Source organism: Taudactylus pleione, unplaced genomic scaffold (assembly GCF_031769625.1).
Source record: "Taudactylus pleione unplaced genomic scaffold, aTauple2 ptg000897l, whole genome shotgun sequence".
NCBI lineage: Eukaryota > Metazoa > Chordata > Amphibia > Anura > Myobatrachidae > Taudactylus > Taudactylus pleione.
This window is the reverse complement of record NW_028285298.1, coordinates 613369-633852: the sequence shown is the minus strand read 5'-3', so window position 1 is coordinate 633852 and position 20484 is coordinate 613369. Positions and strand designations below refer to the sequence as shown.

General features: G+C 45.0%; 1 protein-coding gene across 2 annotated transcripts in view; it reads right to left on the bottom strand.

The window, feature by feature from the left end:
* Nucleotides 1-9649, bottom strand: part of TRAF2 (TNF receptor associated factor 2) — a 69216-nt gene extending 59567 nt beyond the window's left edge. For both annotated transcript variants that reach the window (XM_088459193.1, XM_088459194.1), the window contains exon 1: nucleotides 9467-9649. The gene's annotated coding sequence lies outside the window, so the exon portion shown is untranslated. The remainder of the gene's footprint in view (nucleotides 1-9466) is intronic.
* Nucleotides 9650-20484: the final 10835 nt, after the last annotated feature.

Genomic DNA, 20484 nt, shown 5'->3' with positions numbered 1-20484 from the left:
GAAACAACAAAAGGCCAAGACATTTTTGATGTTGTCAACACTTATTTCAGTTCTCATCATATGAATTGGAAATCATGCATCAGCATTTGCACAGACGGTGCTCCATCTAGGTCAGGAAGATTGAGAGGATTTGTAGCACTGGCCAAGCAACAGAACCCTGCCATTGTGTTTCCTGCACACAGAGGCCCTCATTTCAAAACCCATAGTACCCGAGCTGCAAAAAGTACTGGATGAAGCAATAAAAAATGGTCAACTACATCAAAAGTAGGCCATTAAAATCAAGGCTGTTTTCTACACGGTGTTCTGCCATGGATGCTGCTTACACACAATTCCTACTGCACACAGAGACGTCAGGTGGCTATCTCCAGGGCAGGTGCTTTCAAGATTCTATGAACTTAAGGAAGAGCTTATAATTTATTTTACTTCAGAAGAGTCTGAGATGGCTGACCAGCTCAGTGATGAGACCTGGTGCAACAAAGTTGCCTTCCTTGCTGATATGTGTCAAGCCTTGAATACTCTTAACAAGAGTATGCAGGGAAAGAATGAAACTATTCTTACGTGTACTGACAAAATGAACGCTTTTAAGGAAAAATTAAACATTGTGGGGAGCCAGAATCAGAAAAGAGAACAAAGTAGAAATGTTTGAGCTGACAAAACATTGCAGGCTGGACAAAAATCTTGTCAATTTAATTCTACAAAGCTTGTCACAGCCGAGTAGAACCATTGAAAGGTATTTCCCATCACTTGAAGTATCATCCTTGGACTGGGTGAGAGATCCTTTTGTGCCAAGTGCGTACACATCAGCCGAACTAGGGCCCTCATTCAGAGCCGCTCGCTATTTGCGGTCGTTCGTTTTCTAAAAAGGGGTGGCTATTCAAATGAACCGTTCGCACTTTGCGGTCTGTAAGCCTGAACGAGCGAGCAAAACATGCGAACGTTATTTTGGAAAATACGCCCCCTGGCCGCTCGCACCATACGTCATGTCCGCTATTTATTAGATTAATCAAGTACATCGACCAGCGTATGAACTGCTCGCTATTCTTGTGGTTGGTTTTTTCAACCACTATTTTGCGAGCAGTTCTGAGTTAAAAAAAACCAAGTGACGTGGTCAATGACGCTGCTGTATTAATTATGCACACCCTTAAAACGCCCGTTTTGACTTTTAAGCACGCCTGCGATCGGATTTCCACTCCCTGTTTTCAAGCACCTTCCCCTGTTACCACCCACATACGCCTCATTCTGTCACTCAAATTAGCAGGCATTCGCTATTTTGCGAGCACATGAATTTCGACCGCACTGACTGGTTCGCGCATGCGTATAACGATCCGTACGCATGCGCAGTTGGGCAAACATCGATCGGAGCGAACGAGCTGCCGCTTACGAGTGGTTCTGATTCAGGCCCTAAGTGTTGAAGAAGAAGATGAGCTGGCGGCAATAAGAAAAGACAGAGGGCTAAAACGAAAGCACTCATCAACAGATATGGCCTCATTCTGGTTGTCTCTCCGACAAGAATTCCCCATTGTCACAAAAAAGGGGATTGAAGTACTGCTTCCTTTTTCCACATCATATCTGTGTGGGGCTGGCTTTTCTGCTATGAACACCATGAAGTGCAAAAACCAGGTCATGGCTTCAATCACTGGAGGACGACTTGAGAGTATGTTTGTCAACCATCCGACCTCGTACAAGGGACATCAGGAGACATCGCAAGGCACAAGTTTCCCATTAATATTCTTATGTAAGTAAAAACTATTTATTTCTACTATCTTTAATGGAAATAATAACAGAAATCACCATATATTAAATATAAGTTGATATTTGTTATTAAATATTATATTTGGTAAAAAAAAAAAAAAAAAGGATGGTGTGCCTCGGCAATTTCAAAATCTTGTGTAGTGTGCCCCCAGCTGAAAAAGGTTGAAAATCTCTGTCCTACAGGTTTATAGGGCAAGTATATGTATAATGAAATACCTGCGCTGCATAGGGAAGCAGCTGGTAAACTAGAGAGTGGGCACACCCAAAAGCTCACAAAACAAGAAATAGTGAACCAGCACTGCAGAAATCCTTCTTTACTCCTAGCGTAATCCTGAATAGATGGTGCGGTCCTCTCACACTTTATCACAGACTGAAACGACCACACTTACATAGTAATCCTGTCACGTGTGCATCTCAAGGTCTCTTTATAAGACAGGGAAATCTCAGGATAAGGTGAATGTAGAAATTGGACTTACATCTGCGTTCTCTCATGCATTCCCATAAAGGTATCTTTCAGATAGAGGCGGCCATGAGGGTGGAAGGGAGACGATCTTAATTTCCAAGCAAGCAGTATTTAATGAAAAGTCAGGTAAAACAACAAAAAAAAAATCCACATCACCAACAAGTCCAACACAGGGTGTAAAGGGTCCCAGCCTATTCCACCAGTCTGCAGATCTGGAAAACAGGGGTCAACAAACACCGATGGTGACGCTGTGTAGATGAATATAGAAGGAGCGCGGTCTGTGGTAAGTCCGGCTGGTGGCTGACGGTTTCAACGCGTTTCGAGGGTTTATAGGGCAAGGTCAGCGCCATGGTGTAACGGGTAGGATGAGAGTCTTGGGTGGGTTAGGCGGTGAGCATGCTGATTATGTAAGCTAGCTTGAGTTATTAGGTCCCCATAAAAAGCGTTTAAAAAAAAAAAAAATTGCACAACTTCCAAACAACACTACTTAGAAAATACTGCTGAATTCATTATCATCATCATCACCCAATAGCACACAGGACCTCGTAGTTACCTGCCACCCCTAAACATTAAAGTTTAACTTCAACTAACTAATATTCAACCATTTATATGTTGCAAGAAGCAGCTTCTCCTAGTTGACTGACATATGTGCCGGTTACTGGTTGCCTAACTAGCATTTCTGGTCACAAGAACGCAGAGTCAGGCATTTATTTCCACATGTGCTGCATGGAAGATCAAAGGTCTCCAGGTTTTAGCACAGCTCATGAACTAATTCCGCTTTAAGCAAGTAACCCGAAACTATGACCCCAACAGTTACACCCTTAAATCATCACATTACTCACTTCCTCTATCCATTGTTATCACTAACAAGAAAAGGAGGAGGATTTTCCAAAATTACATTTACGGTAACAGGAGTTCTTAAAGCGCTAACTATATTGGTTTTCTTATTATACAGGTAGAGTCTCCCATATCCGAATATTCCAAATACGGAATTATTTTGGCATGACTGAGATAATGAAACCTTTGATTTTTGATGGTTCAATGTACACAAACTTTGTCTAAGGCACAAATTATTAAAAAATATATTGTATAAAATTACCTTCAGGCTGTGTGTATAAGGTGTATATGAAAAATGAATTTAATTTCTGTACACAAACTTTGCTTGAGCCACAAAATTATTGAAAATATTGTATAAAATGAGTAAAATTATAATTTTTAGCTGCTAGAATTTTTCTGTTTGATTTTGAGTCTTACTGTGAATTCACATTATTCAGTAGCCCATTTGGGGATAGAAGGTTAATAGTCTGCGGTTCAGGTTGGATCACATGGTAGTTGTGGTAATTATCCATTTCCGTTTGCTTATGAGCAAGAGTTTTAAACCTGCCCAGTCATCACTTGCTTCAGATCAGATCTGATCGCTTCAGACCTCAGTCTAAAAGTAACCTGTTTGGCAAACTAAAGGGGCCCATATATTAGCGACAGATCGCCGCAATGATGCAATCCCGATTTGACTATCTGTGAAATTTTATATGAATAATTTTGCCGTTCCTCCGACGGATCGGAGAACATCGGTGGCTGCCGGTCTGCGTTTCTGACCAGAACGCAAGATCGGGCAATCCATCGCCTAGTATATGGGGGCCTTTAGTCGCCAAAACTTAATTGAGTCCTCTTTCTCTGTAATATTCTTTCAGGCCATTGTTCAGGTTTGCAGATAGCCCGCTGGCTATACCGGTATTTTTGGGCGCCGTTACAATGGCTAGAGTCAGCCAACGAAGAAATGCAGATTACAAACATGCACAGAAAAATCAATGTTTGCAACACAATCTGTCATACCCAAAATAAACTTTATTACACCACGTGGGCACAGGTTAGCTCACATAGAATAAGAGCAAAACCTAAATATCAGCTAGCAATCACAAAAGACGAGGAATGGCTCTGCAATGCTTGTCACGTACAGGGACACAGCCCAAAGTGTGCACGTTGCCCGGAACAGACTAGATATTCAGAGGAGACGCAGATCTGTCTCCTAGAGAGCCAGCTAAAGGCCAGCGTGCCCAGCCCGAGCGGTCGTGGCCGCACACATACAGGGCCTGTTTATGAGATGGACGCAGTGGTGTCAGTTTCTGGTTGCACGTCTGCGCCGTCATGCAAATGCCCATCCCTGGTATACAGCCAAACGCGCCTCAGCGTCCGTATGGCCTATACTGCATGCTGCATCTTTAGCAGCACCATCGAAACTTGCACCAGCTCTGCGGCAGGTGGAGACTTTCCATTTGAGTAAGGCCTCCTATGTGCGCAATTAAACGTCTGTGTAGGCAAACACTTCAGCGACACACCCATAAGACAAGACTGCAGTAAAAGAAACAACCTATTTCCGACACCCACATAGCATGCAACTCCGAAGCAGGTCCATAAAGAACCAACATAGAAGGCGCTCTGTGCACTGATGATGAAGCATTAAGCGGGCCACACACTAGACCAACTTTCATCCAACCATCCAACTAGTTGGCTGGTTGGAATGAAAATGTGGTAACGTATGGGAGTAACTGATGATCAGCAATTTGCTCCTAAATGCCAGAAAACAGATGAAAATGGCGTCAGACAAGTTTGAACAAATTGTTTAGATCAAACATTTAACAAACAACAGTTTTTGTCCATTTTCCAGCGTTTGGGAGCAAATTGCTGATTGTCATTTGCATTCATACCTTACCAGATTTTCATTCCAACCAATCAACTAGTTGGCTGGTTGGATGAAAGTTGGTCTAGTGTGTGGGCAGCTTTAGTCTCCCCAATTTAGGATGCATCGACTGCTAAATACGGTCGTCTCCAAGATGTATATGTACTTGGTCTTGTCTGCCCCTGGACTAAATCATGATCAGCTGCACACACGATGGTAGAAGACTGTACAGTAACATCGATAATCCTCCTGTGCACCTTTGTGGGATGTTACTGGCCGCATAGTGCCCCCCCCCCCCCCCCCCCGACGGCTCCAGAGACACTTTGCACCCATTTGCTTAGAATAGAATCTCCCCCTTGCTATGCTAGAATTTTTACATTTCCCGTTGTCCCCTCTGACGTGGGCTAAAATGTATGCTTACATTTCTATCTGGTTACACACACTGCCCATCCTAACGTATTGCAACATTGCTAAATCATGACAAGTGGACCTAAACATAGTAAGATATCATGCATGTCTAACATAGCAATTCACTGGCTCATACACACACACACACACACACACACACACCACAAGTCCCAGGTGAATGAGTCCTATAATGAATGCTGGAAAGCCCCTGTAAAGCTTGTACCATTTGCATAATGAACAGGTGCAGTGTGACTGTCACTGAGGCAGTTGTAGCTATAAGCAATGCTGTGGGTAGGAGGGTGTCACAGTATCACTCACCAAAGAGAGCAAACGACGCTTAGGGAGAAGCCGTTGAACTGGAAGTACAGTATGAGGAAGCCAACAATAACACCTTTACAGACAAGTTATTTGTGAATAACGATATTGAAACGGTTTCTCCAGGATAGTTATTGACGTATCCCTGATGAATAGCAATTTTAATTTGATATTTTATTGTTCAGGGTGTTCATTTTGCTGAATAGACCAATTGTGATGCAAAACAAAACAAAACAAAAAAAAATATATATATATATATATATATATATATATATATATATATATATATATATATACATACACATATACACACACACATATAGGGTGGTATTCAACTGTTTCTACCCCCCTTTGTGCCCGATGGAGCTATTCAATTATTGGGGCACCCAAACGGCACTTTTCACAATCGCGCCCAGCACTTTGGTTGGGGGTAGCCTTTTCACACGGCTGAACCCGACCTCTATGGGCGCAATAATCGGCATCAATTGAACGGCGCCCCGCGATCTTCCGTCACTTTAAACGGGAGATCGGGCACTGCCTATAACAATCGAATACTGCCTATAATCAGATTAAGCGTACAACCAATAAATGATAGGAATAATTTGTCACTCGCAGGACTAAGGTCAGCGGTCCAAAACCCGAAGCGCAAAAGGTAGCAAACTTATCAGACGCGACGCAGTGATCTTATGCAGACCTGTCACCTTCCCATTAAACACACATTATATGAACAGACAGCATGAATAAATCGGCCTTTATGGCTTGTGTTACAATACACCCTTAATGACAGCACGAACATCCCAACTACTCAGTCTCCTTAGGGGATGTGGCCCCTTAAGGGCAGGGATCTGATGAAGCACCAGAAGTAAGGGCCCAGTCTGGTGTATGCAACCGTCCAGCAAGAGACCCCCCACTGTAACCGTCAGAGAGCTAGAGGGACCCGGGAGTCTGGAGACTAACTTACCCCCAAATGTCATCATGGGGTCTGACAATGTGAAATTCCACCCTAGCATCTACTGTCTGGAACCCATGCACTTTGGGCCTGATTCAGACCCGGACGCTAAGCCGCGATCGCTCGCTGCAAAAAGGGGCCGGGTATGCAAATTCCGCAATCGCACTGTGTGGCGGAAGGACGCCCTCTATGTCTTATAGAGCGACGGCAGTGAGCGTACGCTGGTATAAAGACGCCCACTTTCCTCTCTTAACACGTCATCTCCAGGAAGTGTGATTAATCGGTAACATCGAGAGCCATCGGAGCTGCACGCAGCGCTTGAGGTAGCCCCTACCCCACCGCAAGCACTGCGATCACTGCAGGCTGAAAAACCACCAAGTGACGAGTACAATGACGCTTTCATGCTAATTATGCACACCCATAAAATTCCGTTTTGACGCCCAGACACACCTGCGTTCACAGCACCACTCCCCCGTTCACAAGCACCTTCCTCTTACCACCCACAAACGGCGCTGTCTGTCACTCAAAATAGCGCCAAGTCTTTGAGCTACGAGTGCACGATTCCCGATCACAGTGACTGGTTTGCGCACTGCGATGCATACGCAGACGGGCGCCCTTCGCCCATAACGAGCGATCACAGCTTAGCGTCCGGGTCTGAATCAGGCCCTGTTTTCTGTTCTGTGAAGCTTGCAGGAAGTCTACTATTTAGATCATTAACTCCTTTTGGACTCTGAATTGCCGCATGAGGATTACAAAGGTCCACAGAACAGCCTTGAGATAAAGTGCAGAGCTGCCCTGTGCTAATGTTAAGTTTCTATGAATCCTGTAACTATGAAGGCCAGCCGCGGGTCATTTTTTTTCAATCCTGGGATTCGGAATTGAAAAACGCTCAATCCCGGGGTACCCGGAATTGAGTTGGTAAATGGGGCGGGCGGGCGCGGCTGAAGGAGCAAGCCCCGCCGTGGGGCTGCGCAGCGTGACCTCTGACGTCACGTAATGCTGTGCTGAGTCGGACAGCGTCTGAGCGAGTACTGCAGGTACTCAACGCTGCCCGGCATAAAAAACAAAACAAAAAACAAACACACACTAAACAGCGCATTCGATCACTACTCCCGAAATCCTGGGATTGGTTGCTCCAATCCCGGGATTCAAATCCCGCCGATCCTGAGATTTGCCTCCCTACCTGTAAGACAGACAGGTAGTGAAACAATATCCTGCCACATCATTCTGCTGGTACAGGAGATTCCTGTATAGTCAAAATAAAAAACCGCATACCCATCCTCCTTCACATCAGTGTCACACCTGTTCTGTCACCTCACAGTACTGTATACGGCCTAAGGGTTGCAGACAGTATTTAAAGGAAGAAAAAAAACAAACCACAAAGCAGACTATAAACGAATTCATTCAGAGGACAAAGCTTATTTCCTCATGTTTAGGGCACACCTACTCCACAAGAGCAGTCCTCTAATAAGATAAGGCCACGTTTAAAAAACAACAAGCACGCCCACAATAATGGCAACCTCCACTATTCTTTTATTCCTGGGATATGACCTCCACTATCCTTTTATTCCTGGAATAAGTTACGTTGTTCATTAAATCTTCTGATGTGTACGGCAATCTTTCCTGGTCCGGGGCGAAGGTAAATCGGCCTAACCAATGGCAGGATTGATGGTCATACAAGTCTGTACCCGGCTTTAGGAGAGGGGTCAGGGGAGGTGTAACAATAGTATTATTACAGAAGTTCCCCTCCCCCGGTTTGCAGCAGTATTTCCACTATTGGAATTCTTTTCCCTGTAGTTTATTTATTTTTGTCAGCTTTCCTGTTATGTAATTACCATAGCATTTTAAAGGAAAAAATAAAATAAAAAAAAAGTGCCAGGGAATTTTCCCTGGAAAGCCAGGACATAAACAGACCCTCCTACATGACCGCTTCCACCAGGTACACAGTTATCTACTCCTGGTCCTCCTATTTAGGATTGCAGTCACCTGTGTTAAAAACTCTTTAAATAGTTAGTTCAACACAGGTGACAGCAATGATAAATTAAGTGAGAAGTCCAGGAGCGGAGCTTTGTGTACCTGCTGGGAAGGGTCATGTTGTAGGGTCTGTAAGTTGGTAGAGACCAATCTGAGCATTTGACAGTTTAAACTCTGATAGCGTTACTACAGGGGGCAGGGCATGGGCACACGTGTGTACGGGCACAGGGATCTTTAAACAAGGTTAACTGGTATTGCAAAAAAAAAAAACCCTCACTTTCTGTATAAAACACATTCCACAAACTTTAACCACATGAGCACTGAACTCCCTACACACAGACAAGCACTGGAGGTATCCCTGCTGCCCAGAGTACCTCCTCCAGACAGAAGATGGCATTTAATAATGACAATGCACTACCCATGCCTAGGACCACACAATCAGTGACATCATTTGCAGGGCAGAGTGTTGTATATCCTTTTCCACAGCAGATTCCATGTATAGTATCTGTACTAAAATACACACACACACACACACACACACACACACACACACACACACACACACACACACACACACTTGCAGACTGAAGCATGTAAAGTTGGAATCCTCCTTTAATCATCTGCACTGCAACAAAGGCTCCTGACATTGCTACATGCACATACCTGCTCCCATACAAGGGCACCCCACCCCCACATCAGGCGTCCTACAGTCTATATAGCTCCAGCCTTTATATAGAATTATAGGACATCTCAGTCACACCAGCAAGTGCCCAATATGGTGCCAAGTACACTCCAAGGCCCGGAGCCTGCACCCTCTCCTGGACCAGCATCCGTCTCTCTCCCCGGGAATTCCCCTCACTGTCACTCCGAGGCTCCCCGGGCCCATCCATAGCCCACCACTGTCTGGCTGGCTTCATACACTACTCACCACCGTCTGCTCTCTTCTTCTCTCTCCCTTCAGACATCCGGATATGCTGGCTCGTTACACAACTTCTCACAAGGGAAACAGTGTAGTGTACAAAATTAGTCACAGTATCTGGGAGGCGAAGGCGGAGCCGGTGGGGCGGGGGCAAAACGGCCGGGCAAGTAAAGACCATGATATGGCACTGTGACTACAGCACAGCGAACAAGGCAGCTCCATGTATGAGTAAAGTATTTTATTACACAGTGCTGCCAACTCTGAAGTGGAAAACAAGCAACCTATAAGTAAAAAACAGGCCCAAAACATGCTCAAACCAATCCTAAAAAGCCCAATTTATGGGGGTGCCTCTTTGCCCTCACTCTCTACCTGTCTAACTTCCTTTATTCCCCCTCTTCTCTAACCTAAATAGTTTAGTGTATGCACAGCCTTATTATCTGCCTATATTGCTAGTCACCCTCTACACCAGCCTCCATATTTTTACGGTTGAGTTTATTTCCCCTTCGCGCTAGGGACCCGGAAGTGACGTGAGTGAGGGCGGAAGTGCAGTTCTTGCCCATGACGGCCAGCTAAACAAGTACTTTGTCCCCACTTAAACATGTTTGTTGTCCACTCGCCGCGCTTCGGGCACGATGGCCCGCTACATGGTTATATTCCCCCTCTATGCCCACTTGGATGGTAGGGTATGATGCTGGACACTGGCTGATGACGTCAGGGTCCTCTCCATGAAGGGGATTTAGACATTACCATATTTTTGACCTCCTCCCTCTTTTCATACCTCATTCCCTTGCCAGTCTTCAGCTGGGTACACACTGGCCGATGTGGACAATATGGCAGCCCATTCAGCAGGATCAGGCGACATATCGTCTAGTGCAGGGGTCTTCAAACTTGGCCCTCCAGCTGCTGGGGAACTACACATCCCAGCATGCACTGCCACCTTTTTTATATAACAGCATGCTAAAACTGCAGTGCATGCTGGGATGTGTAGTTCCACAGCATCTGGAGGGCCAAGTTTGAAGACCCCTGGTCTAGTGTGTACCCACCTTTCCTTTACCTGACTCTTCTCCGAATTTCTCTCACCCCTCTTCTTTACCTCCTTCATTCCTGTCACCTGTCTAATTCCATTATCCCCTCTTTTTAATAGTCTCAGTAATTTTAACTCACCCCCATGTACCTGCTGCCTTTCTATCATCTAGTTTACCTCTCCTTGCCTGCCCCCTCCAACTTCACCCTGTCCACTGCCCTCTATTCCCCAGACACAACCTTCCCTCCTCCCTCAGTCACTACCAGTGTAAAACACACAACACACACACATAGAGATGGCTAGTGAGTGAGTGTCTCAACACACTGACTGGAATCATTCAGATGAGTGAATGATTCGAGTCACTCAGTGTTTGGTGAGTCGAGACACCCAGCTCCCCTAGCCTCGCTGTCACCTCTCCTAGCCTCTCTGTCAGTGGGAGCTAGAGCGAGTGACAGCTTCACCCCCTACACTGCTGATCCGACCTGATCATACTTCTCCACTGTGTCAGATCAGCAGTGTACGTGACTCACTCTCGGGGAGTTCACTGACTCAGGAGGAGATTCAGTGAGAGCCCTGAGCTGTAGTGCTGGGCTGCAGGGGGGCGGAGCTGTCAGAGACTCACTCTGCTGGCTACAGCGCTGCACTACATAAAGAGTCGTGTCTCGAGATACTGACTCGAGACACTTCACTGATACCCCTTTTACACCAGAGCAAAAACCTGGGTTTTTGCTGGGTCTACCCGGGTCGCAGCTCAGTGTAAAAGGGTCCCTGAAAAATAACCAGGGTTGGACCCAGGATGGACCCAGGTAATGGTGCAGTGTAAACGGTGCAACCCAGGTTATCTGACCTGGATCATGCCTAAAATGAGCGGATTGGTGGTTGTGGAGCATTCACCTCCCACTTTTTATGACCTCACAGGTTTAGCAGGGCAGACCTGAGTTCAGTGTGAACAGGGCTGACCTGGGAGTAACCCAGATCAAAGGTGCAGTGTAAATGGGTCTGACCAGGGTTGGAACCATGTCCAAAAACCAAGGTCGGACCTGGGTTTTTGGTGGAAAAGAGGTATGAGTTGAGCCATGTGGCTCAATTCAGTGTAGTGAATCGTTCTGCTCATCCCTACACACACACACACACACACACACACACACACACACACACACACACACACACACACCTCTACCTCTCCAGGGGTGCCTCGGCAATACACACACAAAAAAAAAGCCCAAAAACAAGCACCCATAAAAAAACAAGCAACTTGCAAAAAAGCAAGCCCAATTCCGCTTGTTATAAGCTTACTTGGCAGCTATGTTAATACAGGAAATAAGACCATTAATACCTCTTTTCCACCAAAAACCCAGGTCCGACCTGGGTTTTTGGACATGGTTCCAACCCTGGTCAGACCCATTTACACTGCACCTTTGATCTGGGTTACTCCCAGGTCAGCCCTGTTCACACTGAACTCAGGTCTGCCCTGCTAAACCTGTGAGGTCATAAAAAGTGGGAGGTGACTGCTCCACAACCACCAATCCGCTCATTTTAGGCATGACCCAGGTCAGATAACCCGGGTTGCACCGTTTACACTGCACCATTACCTGGGTCCATCCTGGGTCCAACCCTGGTAGCTATCTGGGTTGGATTGCAGGGTCACTTGACCCAGGTTATTTTTCAGGGACCCTTTTACACTGAGCTGCGACCCAGCAAAAACCCAGGTTTTTGCTCTGGTGTAAAAGGGGTATTATATAGGAAGTGAAAGACATGAGATGACTGGATGGTGACAGAGAGAGCTGCACACAGCAACCTCCACAAGCATAGGAGGGGTCAGTGTGGTGTATTCCTCACTACTGACAAATTGCACAATACTTTTTAATGTTAAGGCCCCCATACATCAGCTATTGATTGCAGCAATCGTGCATATTGCAATCGATCGTGTATAAAAATCTTTCCTTTTTTCAATCCATTGTGGTAAATCTGCAATCGATAGAAAAAGGGAAAGATTTTTGTACACAATCGATTGCAGATTGCATGATTGCTGCAATCAATTGCTGATGTAAGGGGGCCTTTAGATTAGACACACTAACACTAGGCCACAGGTTCTTAAACTCGGTCCTCAGGACCCCAAACAGTGCATGTTTTCCAGGTATCCTCACAGAATTGCAAGTGAAATAATTATCTGTGGATCTTTAAAATAAGAACCTCAATTTAAAACCATGTTTATTGACAGTTTATTACATATTTTGTGATATTAAGTGTTCTTAGTGCTTAGAGTGTGCATCTGCTTTTCCCTCCTATTTCTGCTGTAGAACTACAGATCTCAGCAAGGTAGCGCCTCATAGTGTGTTTAAATTAGGATGTGCAGCCCAACCACCCCCTTTCCTTTGATCTTTAAAATGTGTCAGTGCGAAATGAACACACCTGTGCTCCTGCTAGGTGACCTGGAAAACGTGAACTGTGTGTCAGAGCCGTAACTAGACTTTTTGGTGCCCTGTGCCAGAGAGAGCATTGGTGCCCCTCCCCATTTTTTTTTAAATAGGGACATAAGATAAGTGCACCTGAAAAAGGGCCATGGCCTCATGGGTAAGGGGGTGGCCAGGAGATCCTGGGGATAATGATTTCCAGTGCATAATGTACGAGATTGGCAGACATTGCTTGCTGTAGGCAAGATCTGAAGATGCGATGTACGACCAGCGGGTATGCGCATCGTGATCGTGAGTGGCCCTGTCCGATTTTAAAGTGCTCCAACCGATTTAAGATCGGTTTGAGAGTACTCGCAGGTCCTATTTTCGCATTGGATCTTCGCTATAGCTGAATTGGTCCCAGTTTTCAAACGAATCAAAAACTATAAAATTAAATAATTTTCTCCATTTGAAGTACCTTTACTAGTCTAGGCCTGCTTTACTTAAGAGAATCGACTTATGGTGCACACACACGGTCAGATTTTATGTCAGATCTGAATGATAACTATTTTAAAATCGTTCATATCTGACACAAAATCTGACATGCAACGATGAACGATGCGCGTTCCCGATAGTCAGCTAACGATATCTGACATCTGATGTGTTTGCAGTCAGAGTTGGACGATTTTATTCATTTTAATACAGTCTGAAATCGTTCAGTCGTTCAAATCGTTTGTAAAATTGTTCAGTCGTTCATCTGACAGATCTGACCGTGCGTATGCACCATTAGTTTAGCTTTTTTTTTTGTATATTCTGTTTTTAGTAGAATATTTAGGAAAAAAAAAAATATTACAATCGATATAAACATTTCACATCTGATAAACCCGAAACAGATAATGATTAAGTATTCGTATTCTTAGAAAATCAGGCTAATAGTACAAGTAACACAATTTTATATCAAAGTAAAAAATAAAAAAATAAAAATCAAAAAACAGAGAGAAAGAGAAGGACAGGAATAAAAAAACAGAAGGGAAGGGGGGAGAAGGAAGAAGAAGAGGGACTATCGTGTATATAAGAGTAATACTAGTTGTTATTCTATGGATCATAATTTATATTGTGGATTAGATGGAAGATATATAATTCCTATATGTATCTGAAGATTTATAGTCTAGCCAAGGCGACCAGGTGTTGGCAAATTCAGAGGGGTTATCAAGAGAGGAACATAAAATATCTTCCATTGACATAAAATAATCAAGCCTAGAAAACCAGTCTTTACGTGTAGGAGGAGTGGTAGATCTCCAGAGTACGGGTATTACGGCTCGAGCTGCGTTACTCAAATGGCGAAGCAGGGATTTCTTGAACTGGGATAATGGGACCGACGAATGGTTAATTAACCAAAATTCAGGACCTGTGGGAACGGGAAAGGCTAAAATTTGTTGAGAGATAGAAATAACATCGGACCAAAAATTTGATAGTGAAGGACAATCCCACCAAATATGTCGGAGAGAGCCTACAGCGGAAGAGCATCTCCAACAAGTATTGGGAACTGATGGGAACATGGAATGCAATATGACAGGATGACGGTACCATCTCATTAAAATCTTAGATTGTGTTTCCCTAACGGTAATACAAATGGAGCTGGTGTGGGTTTTAAGAAAGATGGTCTGCCAGTCCGAATCAGAAAGAGTTAGATTTAAATCTCTCTCCCATGCCTTAGCCCAAGGTGGAATGCTAGACACTTGACTGGATAGTAATAGTTGATAAAGGGCAGATATTGTGTGAGTGGGGGATAGTGGGGTGACACATAATTTCTCAAAATTAGTGAGGTCCCTTTTTGCTAAGGTAAGCATGTTATCTGAGGTAAGGAAATGGCGTACTTGCAAAAACTTCCAGAAATCTGACTGAGGAATGTTCCATCTCTCCCGGATCTCTGAGAACTGTTTAATGCCAGAAGCATATACCAGCTGACCAACTCTGAAGAGACCCGCCTCGGTCCAGTTGGGAAAATGGGAGGGGTTTAAACCTGGCGGGAACCTTGGGTTAGCCAAAAACGAAGTGAGAGGGCCAAAAAGTGAGGAGATAGTAGGGATAAGCCTTAAAGTCTTCCATAAAGAAAGGGTGGGAGAGATTGTTGGGTGAGGAGGGGATATCTTAGGAAGAGACGGCAACCATGGAACTATCTCAGGGTGTTGTTTCATGAAGCAGCCTTCAATGGCAATCCATTTTTTAATATCTCTGTCTCTAGTCCATTAAGGAGTGAAATGGGTCTGTAGCTCGGACACAGGGAGGGGTCCTTGCCTGATTTAGGGATTACTGAAATATATGCTTCTAAAGATTGTCTAGAGAACTGAGAATCTGCGGAGATTGTGTTAAAGGCATTTAAAAGCATAGGGGCCAATTTATCTTTAAAGGTTTTATAGTATGCGATGGTTAGACAATCTGGGCCTGGGCTTTTACCTGAGGGGGAAGAAGATAAGACAGAATCGAGTTCTTTCATTGTGAAGGGAAGCTCTAGGGCGTCTCTATCTGAAGGAGACAAGGTGGGAGAGGTGGCTGTGGAGAGATAGTCTAATATGTCATGGGAAGAAACAGGAGGTGATGATATAGAAGAGGAACCCGCCAGGTTATAAAGAGTCGAATAATATTTTCGAAAACAAGAAGCAATTTTAGATGACAATGAATGCGGTGAGCCTGAGCTATCTTTAATAGTTGAGATAAATCCAGAAGCTCGCTGAGTCCTCAAAGCCCGTGCTAAAAGCTTCCCTAGCTTATTGCCCCACTGATAAAACCGGCTCTTACATTTCCGTAAAGATAACTTTATGTTATCGGAAAGTATCCTATTAAGTTCCGCACGAGCCTCCGATAACTTCAAATAAATATCGCCAGATAGAGATAATTTATGTGAAGTCTCCAATAAATTGATACGCTGGAGTAGAATCGAAATCTGTGCAGTTTTCCGTTTCTTAATGTAAGAGCCGAGTTGAATAAATTTGCCTCTGATTACACATTTATGAGCTTCCCAGATAGTAACCTGTGAAACTTCAGGAGTTACATTAAAAGCTAGATAGTCCGAGAGAGCCGTGTCAACTTCTGTCTTACAATAGGGATCTTGTAGTAGGGATTAATTAAGCCGCCAAGACCACCGACCGAGAGAAAACCCAAGTAATGTCAATATTAAAGAAACAGGGGCATGATCCGACCACGTGATGGGACCTATATTGGCGTCAGCGAGCAAGTGGAGATGCCTGTGACTCAAAAATAAATAATCCAAACGAGAGTATGTCTTGTGGGGGTTGGAGTAGAATGAATAGTCACGACCTGTGGGATGCAAAATTCTCCAGGAGTCGGCCAGCTGGTGATTATGGAAACTCTGTTTAACCTGTTTGTACTTAGCTTGTGAGAATCGAGGGGAAGTAGAAGAAGCATCAAGTAAAGGATCCATAGTCCAATTAAGGTCTCCCCCTAAAATTAAAATACCCTTTAATCGAGAATCAAGCTGATCCAGAACAGATTTCAAAAAGCTATGTTGTGCCTGATTAGGGGCATATACGTTAATAAATGTAAAGTCCTGGTGAAAAAGTTGACAAGTAATTAGAAGTACTCTACCTGGAATCAGCTTGTAAGTTTTAACATCGGAAATGGGTAAACATTTTGAAAAAAGAATCGCAACTCCCTTAGATTTCCCTTCAGGACTATTGCTAAAGAAAACCGTAGGATAATGACGGTCAAGAAGGGAAGGTGCACGAACCCCAGATTTAAAATGAGTTTCCTGAATCATAGCTACGTCTACTTTATCTGCCCATAAAGAACGTAAAAGCTTAGACCTTTTTTCAGGGATGTTTAGGCCTCGAGCATTAATGGAGGAAACAATAAGCTTGGCAGCTATAGTCATCTGAGGAGATTTGAAAGGAAGTATGGTAGTGGTCCCTGGGATAAAGGAAGGAAAAGAAAAAATAAAAGCAGAAAAGCAGGGGAAAAGGAAAAGCAAAAGAAGACAAAAAATAAAGAAAAAACAAGAAAGCAAAAAAATACAACATTATACAACATCAAGAACATTAGAATTCCCGCGTCTGAGACAATGGAAAATTTATAATAAACCAATATCTCAGTAAATAGTAACATAGATAGCGGGTTGGGGGTCATAGGGGGTCATAGTCAAACGCAGTCTTAATATAAAACAAAAAACAAAATTTAAACAGTGACATCTTGGTAATAGAAAAGACAAATGCGGATATTAAATATCTATAAACTAGGAAATGTCAGTAAGAGTGGGATTAGAACATGAAAACATGTAACTACAGTGAGGGTAATCAATCGTCCCCGAAATGTAGAACCAGAAACAAATAATTGAGACCTACAAGACTATATTGGCATAGACAGTGTGATCATAATAAATCACAAATTTAGATATTACATCCAAAAATATTTTCTAGGGTATGAATATGATAGTAAACCTGAACATAGTAGAAAACATTAAGCTTGTAGCAAAAATATACTATCAGGAAAAAACCTCAAGTGTCCTCAAAATCAGGCGGATGAGGATGAGTTTTTAATCGTCTTCTGGAATGCTGAACCGAATGCCAGGAAGGGTGGGCCTCTGAGCGGGGAGGTAAGACCATTTGGGCCAGAGGATCTTTCCATTCAGGCGTTTCAATAAGTGGTAGGCCTAGCATAGAGCAGAACGCTGGAAGATCTGAGGGATTATGAAGAAGATGTGGTTTACCGGAGAAAGTAACCTGAAGATGAAACGGAAAGCCCCATCGGTATTTCAACTGCCTCTTGCGGAGTTCATCAGTGAGCGGTTTTAAGGCTCTGCGAAGTTGAAGAGTATGCCAAGATAAGTCTTGATATATGTGAATAGTCTCTCCATTGAAGTCTACACCTTCCAATTGTCTGACTTTACGCATAATCTCATCTTTGTGGGAAAAATAGTGTAAGCGACAGATTACATCCCTTGGCTTATCAGATGAAAGACCTCTAGGACGTAGCGCCCGATGAGCTCTGTCAAAAATAATTTTATCATGTGGGTCATTGCCGAGGATTTCGTTGAAAATTTTAGTCAGGGCGTCGATAAGGTTAGGAGGTTGAACATCTTCGGGAAGGCCTCTGATGCGAACGTTATTTCGTCTCCCTCTATTATCTAGATCATCCACCCTGGATTTTAAAGATTGCAGTTCAGCGGACTGTGATGAGATTATATCTGTCAACTTAGATAGTGTTGTGTCCGTAGATTCTTGAGTCTCTTCCAATGACGTGAGACGATCTGAAAGTAGTGACAAGTCCCGCTTAACAGACGCCATTTCCTGCCTGATGGTAGTTTGTAGGTCCTGTTTGGTAGGCAATGTCTTGATGTATGTCAAGATTTCTTTAATCTCGCTGCCCAGTTTGGAAGAGGATTGAAGGGCGGAATCCTCAACTGAGGAAGGGCTTGGCGGGTTAGAAGGATTTGAAAGTGAATCAGATGGATTGAGTGCAGGAACTTCTTTGGAAGGGGTTGGGAGAAGGAAGGGTCTCAGGTCCGATTGAGAGGAATCATTTCGGGGACGAGGGTCCTCCCTTTTTTTAGCAGATTTTTTATCTTTGCCCATGATTAGAGATGATAATATAATATGAAGGCGAAGTAGGCATGCAGAATATATTACTTAAAAAGACGTCACATAGAGAGACTGCAAATGAGCACAGACCCCCCGAGGCGGCTGGCTAGGTATTCATAGTGAAAGCCAATATCACATTTCCAATGAAGCTAGTATCAGAGTCTCGAGTGATTACATATATTAATATAGTAGTATGTAAGAGAAGACATGTAAATGTATAAATTGTGGTTATAGCTGTATACCACAGGGTGGCGCCAAATCCTCAATCAGGGAGAAGTAGAATTGGAAGACTTGCAGAGTAGCTGGTAATTAATTCCCCTGGAGTGAACAGCTGGCTGAAGTATTAGAAATTGAAAACACCAGAGCAAGGGAGCATTAACACTCACCAGTGGGGTCAGGGAACCAGCAGGACCTCAGGAGCAACCCATCCGGACCCTTCCAGCAGCCATCAGTTGTCCCAAGGTCGTGCCCCGTCAGCTGTACGATTAAATGCAGGACACAGGGGTAACACTAAATGCGCTACCACTAATCTGCCCAAAGCCAGAGACGCCGGCAGCAGCCCCAGCCGAGCAGCCAGGCGGCAGCAGCAGTAGCAGCAGGGAGTCGGATGGAGGGTGGCTTGATGCAGGTGGTCTGACACTCTCAGCCCCAACTGAGCGGTGATAGCCTGGAAGCCGCCTCCGAGCGGCGCGGTGCGGGGGAGCCAGGAGCAGAGATCTCAGCCCGGCAGCGGGCGCACTTGAGGGTGGGCGTTGAGAAGGGAGATTCCCGGATTCAGCGTCCCCAGTCCAGCAGCCGGGCGGCGGCAGCGGCCGGGACCCGGCGTCCATGTCAGAGGAGAAGCGCCGAGGAGCAGGAGATCCGGAAGCAGCGTCGGCAGCAGCAGGGAGCCGGAGGCCTGTCCGAGGGCAGACGGAGATCGCGGCCAGGCGGACCAGTCCGGGATCACTCCTCTCCACCCAAGGTAAGTGTTGGCAAACTGGGGACCGCGGGAACTGCAGGAAACCACCACGGGAACACGATGTGGGAAGGGTGGGTAGCAGGGTGCCGGAGCCTCTCTGGGTTGGGTGATAAATTGAGTCCCAGGCCTTGAGGGAGCAGTTAGGCCGCAGTCCGCGGAATCACACAAAGTGGTTCCCGACTCCGCTAAGCCCAACTCCTCTGGTCTCAGGTGGCCTTCTGTGGGTGGTGAACACCCCTCAAGTCCAGGGGGACGTCAAAAGCGGGTCAATTTGACTCTGTAGCTCAGGAGCCGATGTGATTTACGTCTGTTCCCTAGATCAGCCAGGCCACGCCCCCCAGTTTAGCTTTTTTAACAACTGCCCTCTTTCAACAATAACAAGAGTTTGTTTTATTTGTGATAACGTAGCTGGTAGTCATGTTTGAGACATATAATACATTCATATCTCCTCAGTAACGCTGGGAGGAGGCGTGGCAGTGCACTGCTGAGCCTGCTGGGACATCCTTAGACCACAGCCACGCCTCCTCCCAGCATACAGAGAGGAGAAACACATAACACATTCATATCTCCTCAGTAACGCTGGGAGGAGGCGTGGCAGTGCACTGCTGAGCCTGCTGGGACATCCTTAGACCACAGCCACGCCTCCTCCCAGCATACAGAGAGGAGAAACACATAACACATTCATATCTCCTCAGTAACGCTGGGAGGAGGCGTGGCAGTGCACTGCTGAGCCTGCTGGGACATCCTTAGACCACAGCCACGCCTCCTCCCAGCATACAGAGAGGAGAAACACATAACACATTCATATCTCCTCAGTAACGCTGGGAGGAGGCGTGGCAGTGCACTGCTGAGCCTGCTGGGACATCCTTAGACCACAGCCACGCCTCCTCCCAGCATACAGAGAGGAGAAACACATAACACATTCATATCTCCTCACTAACGCTGGGAGGAGGCGTGGCAGTGCACTGCTGAGCCTGCTGGGACATCCCCAGACCACAGCCACGCCTCCTCCCAGCATACAGAGAGGAGAAACACATAACACATTCATATCTCCT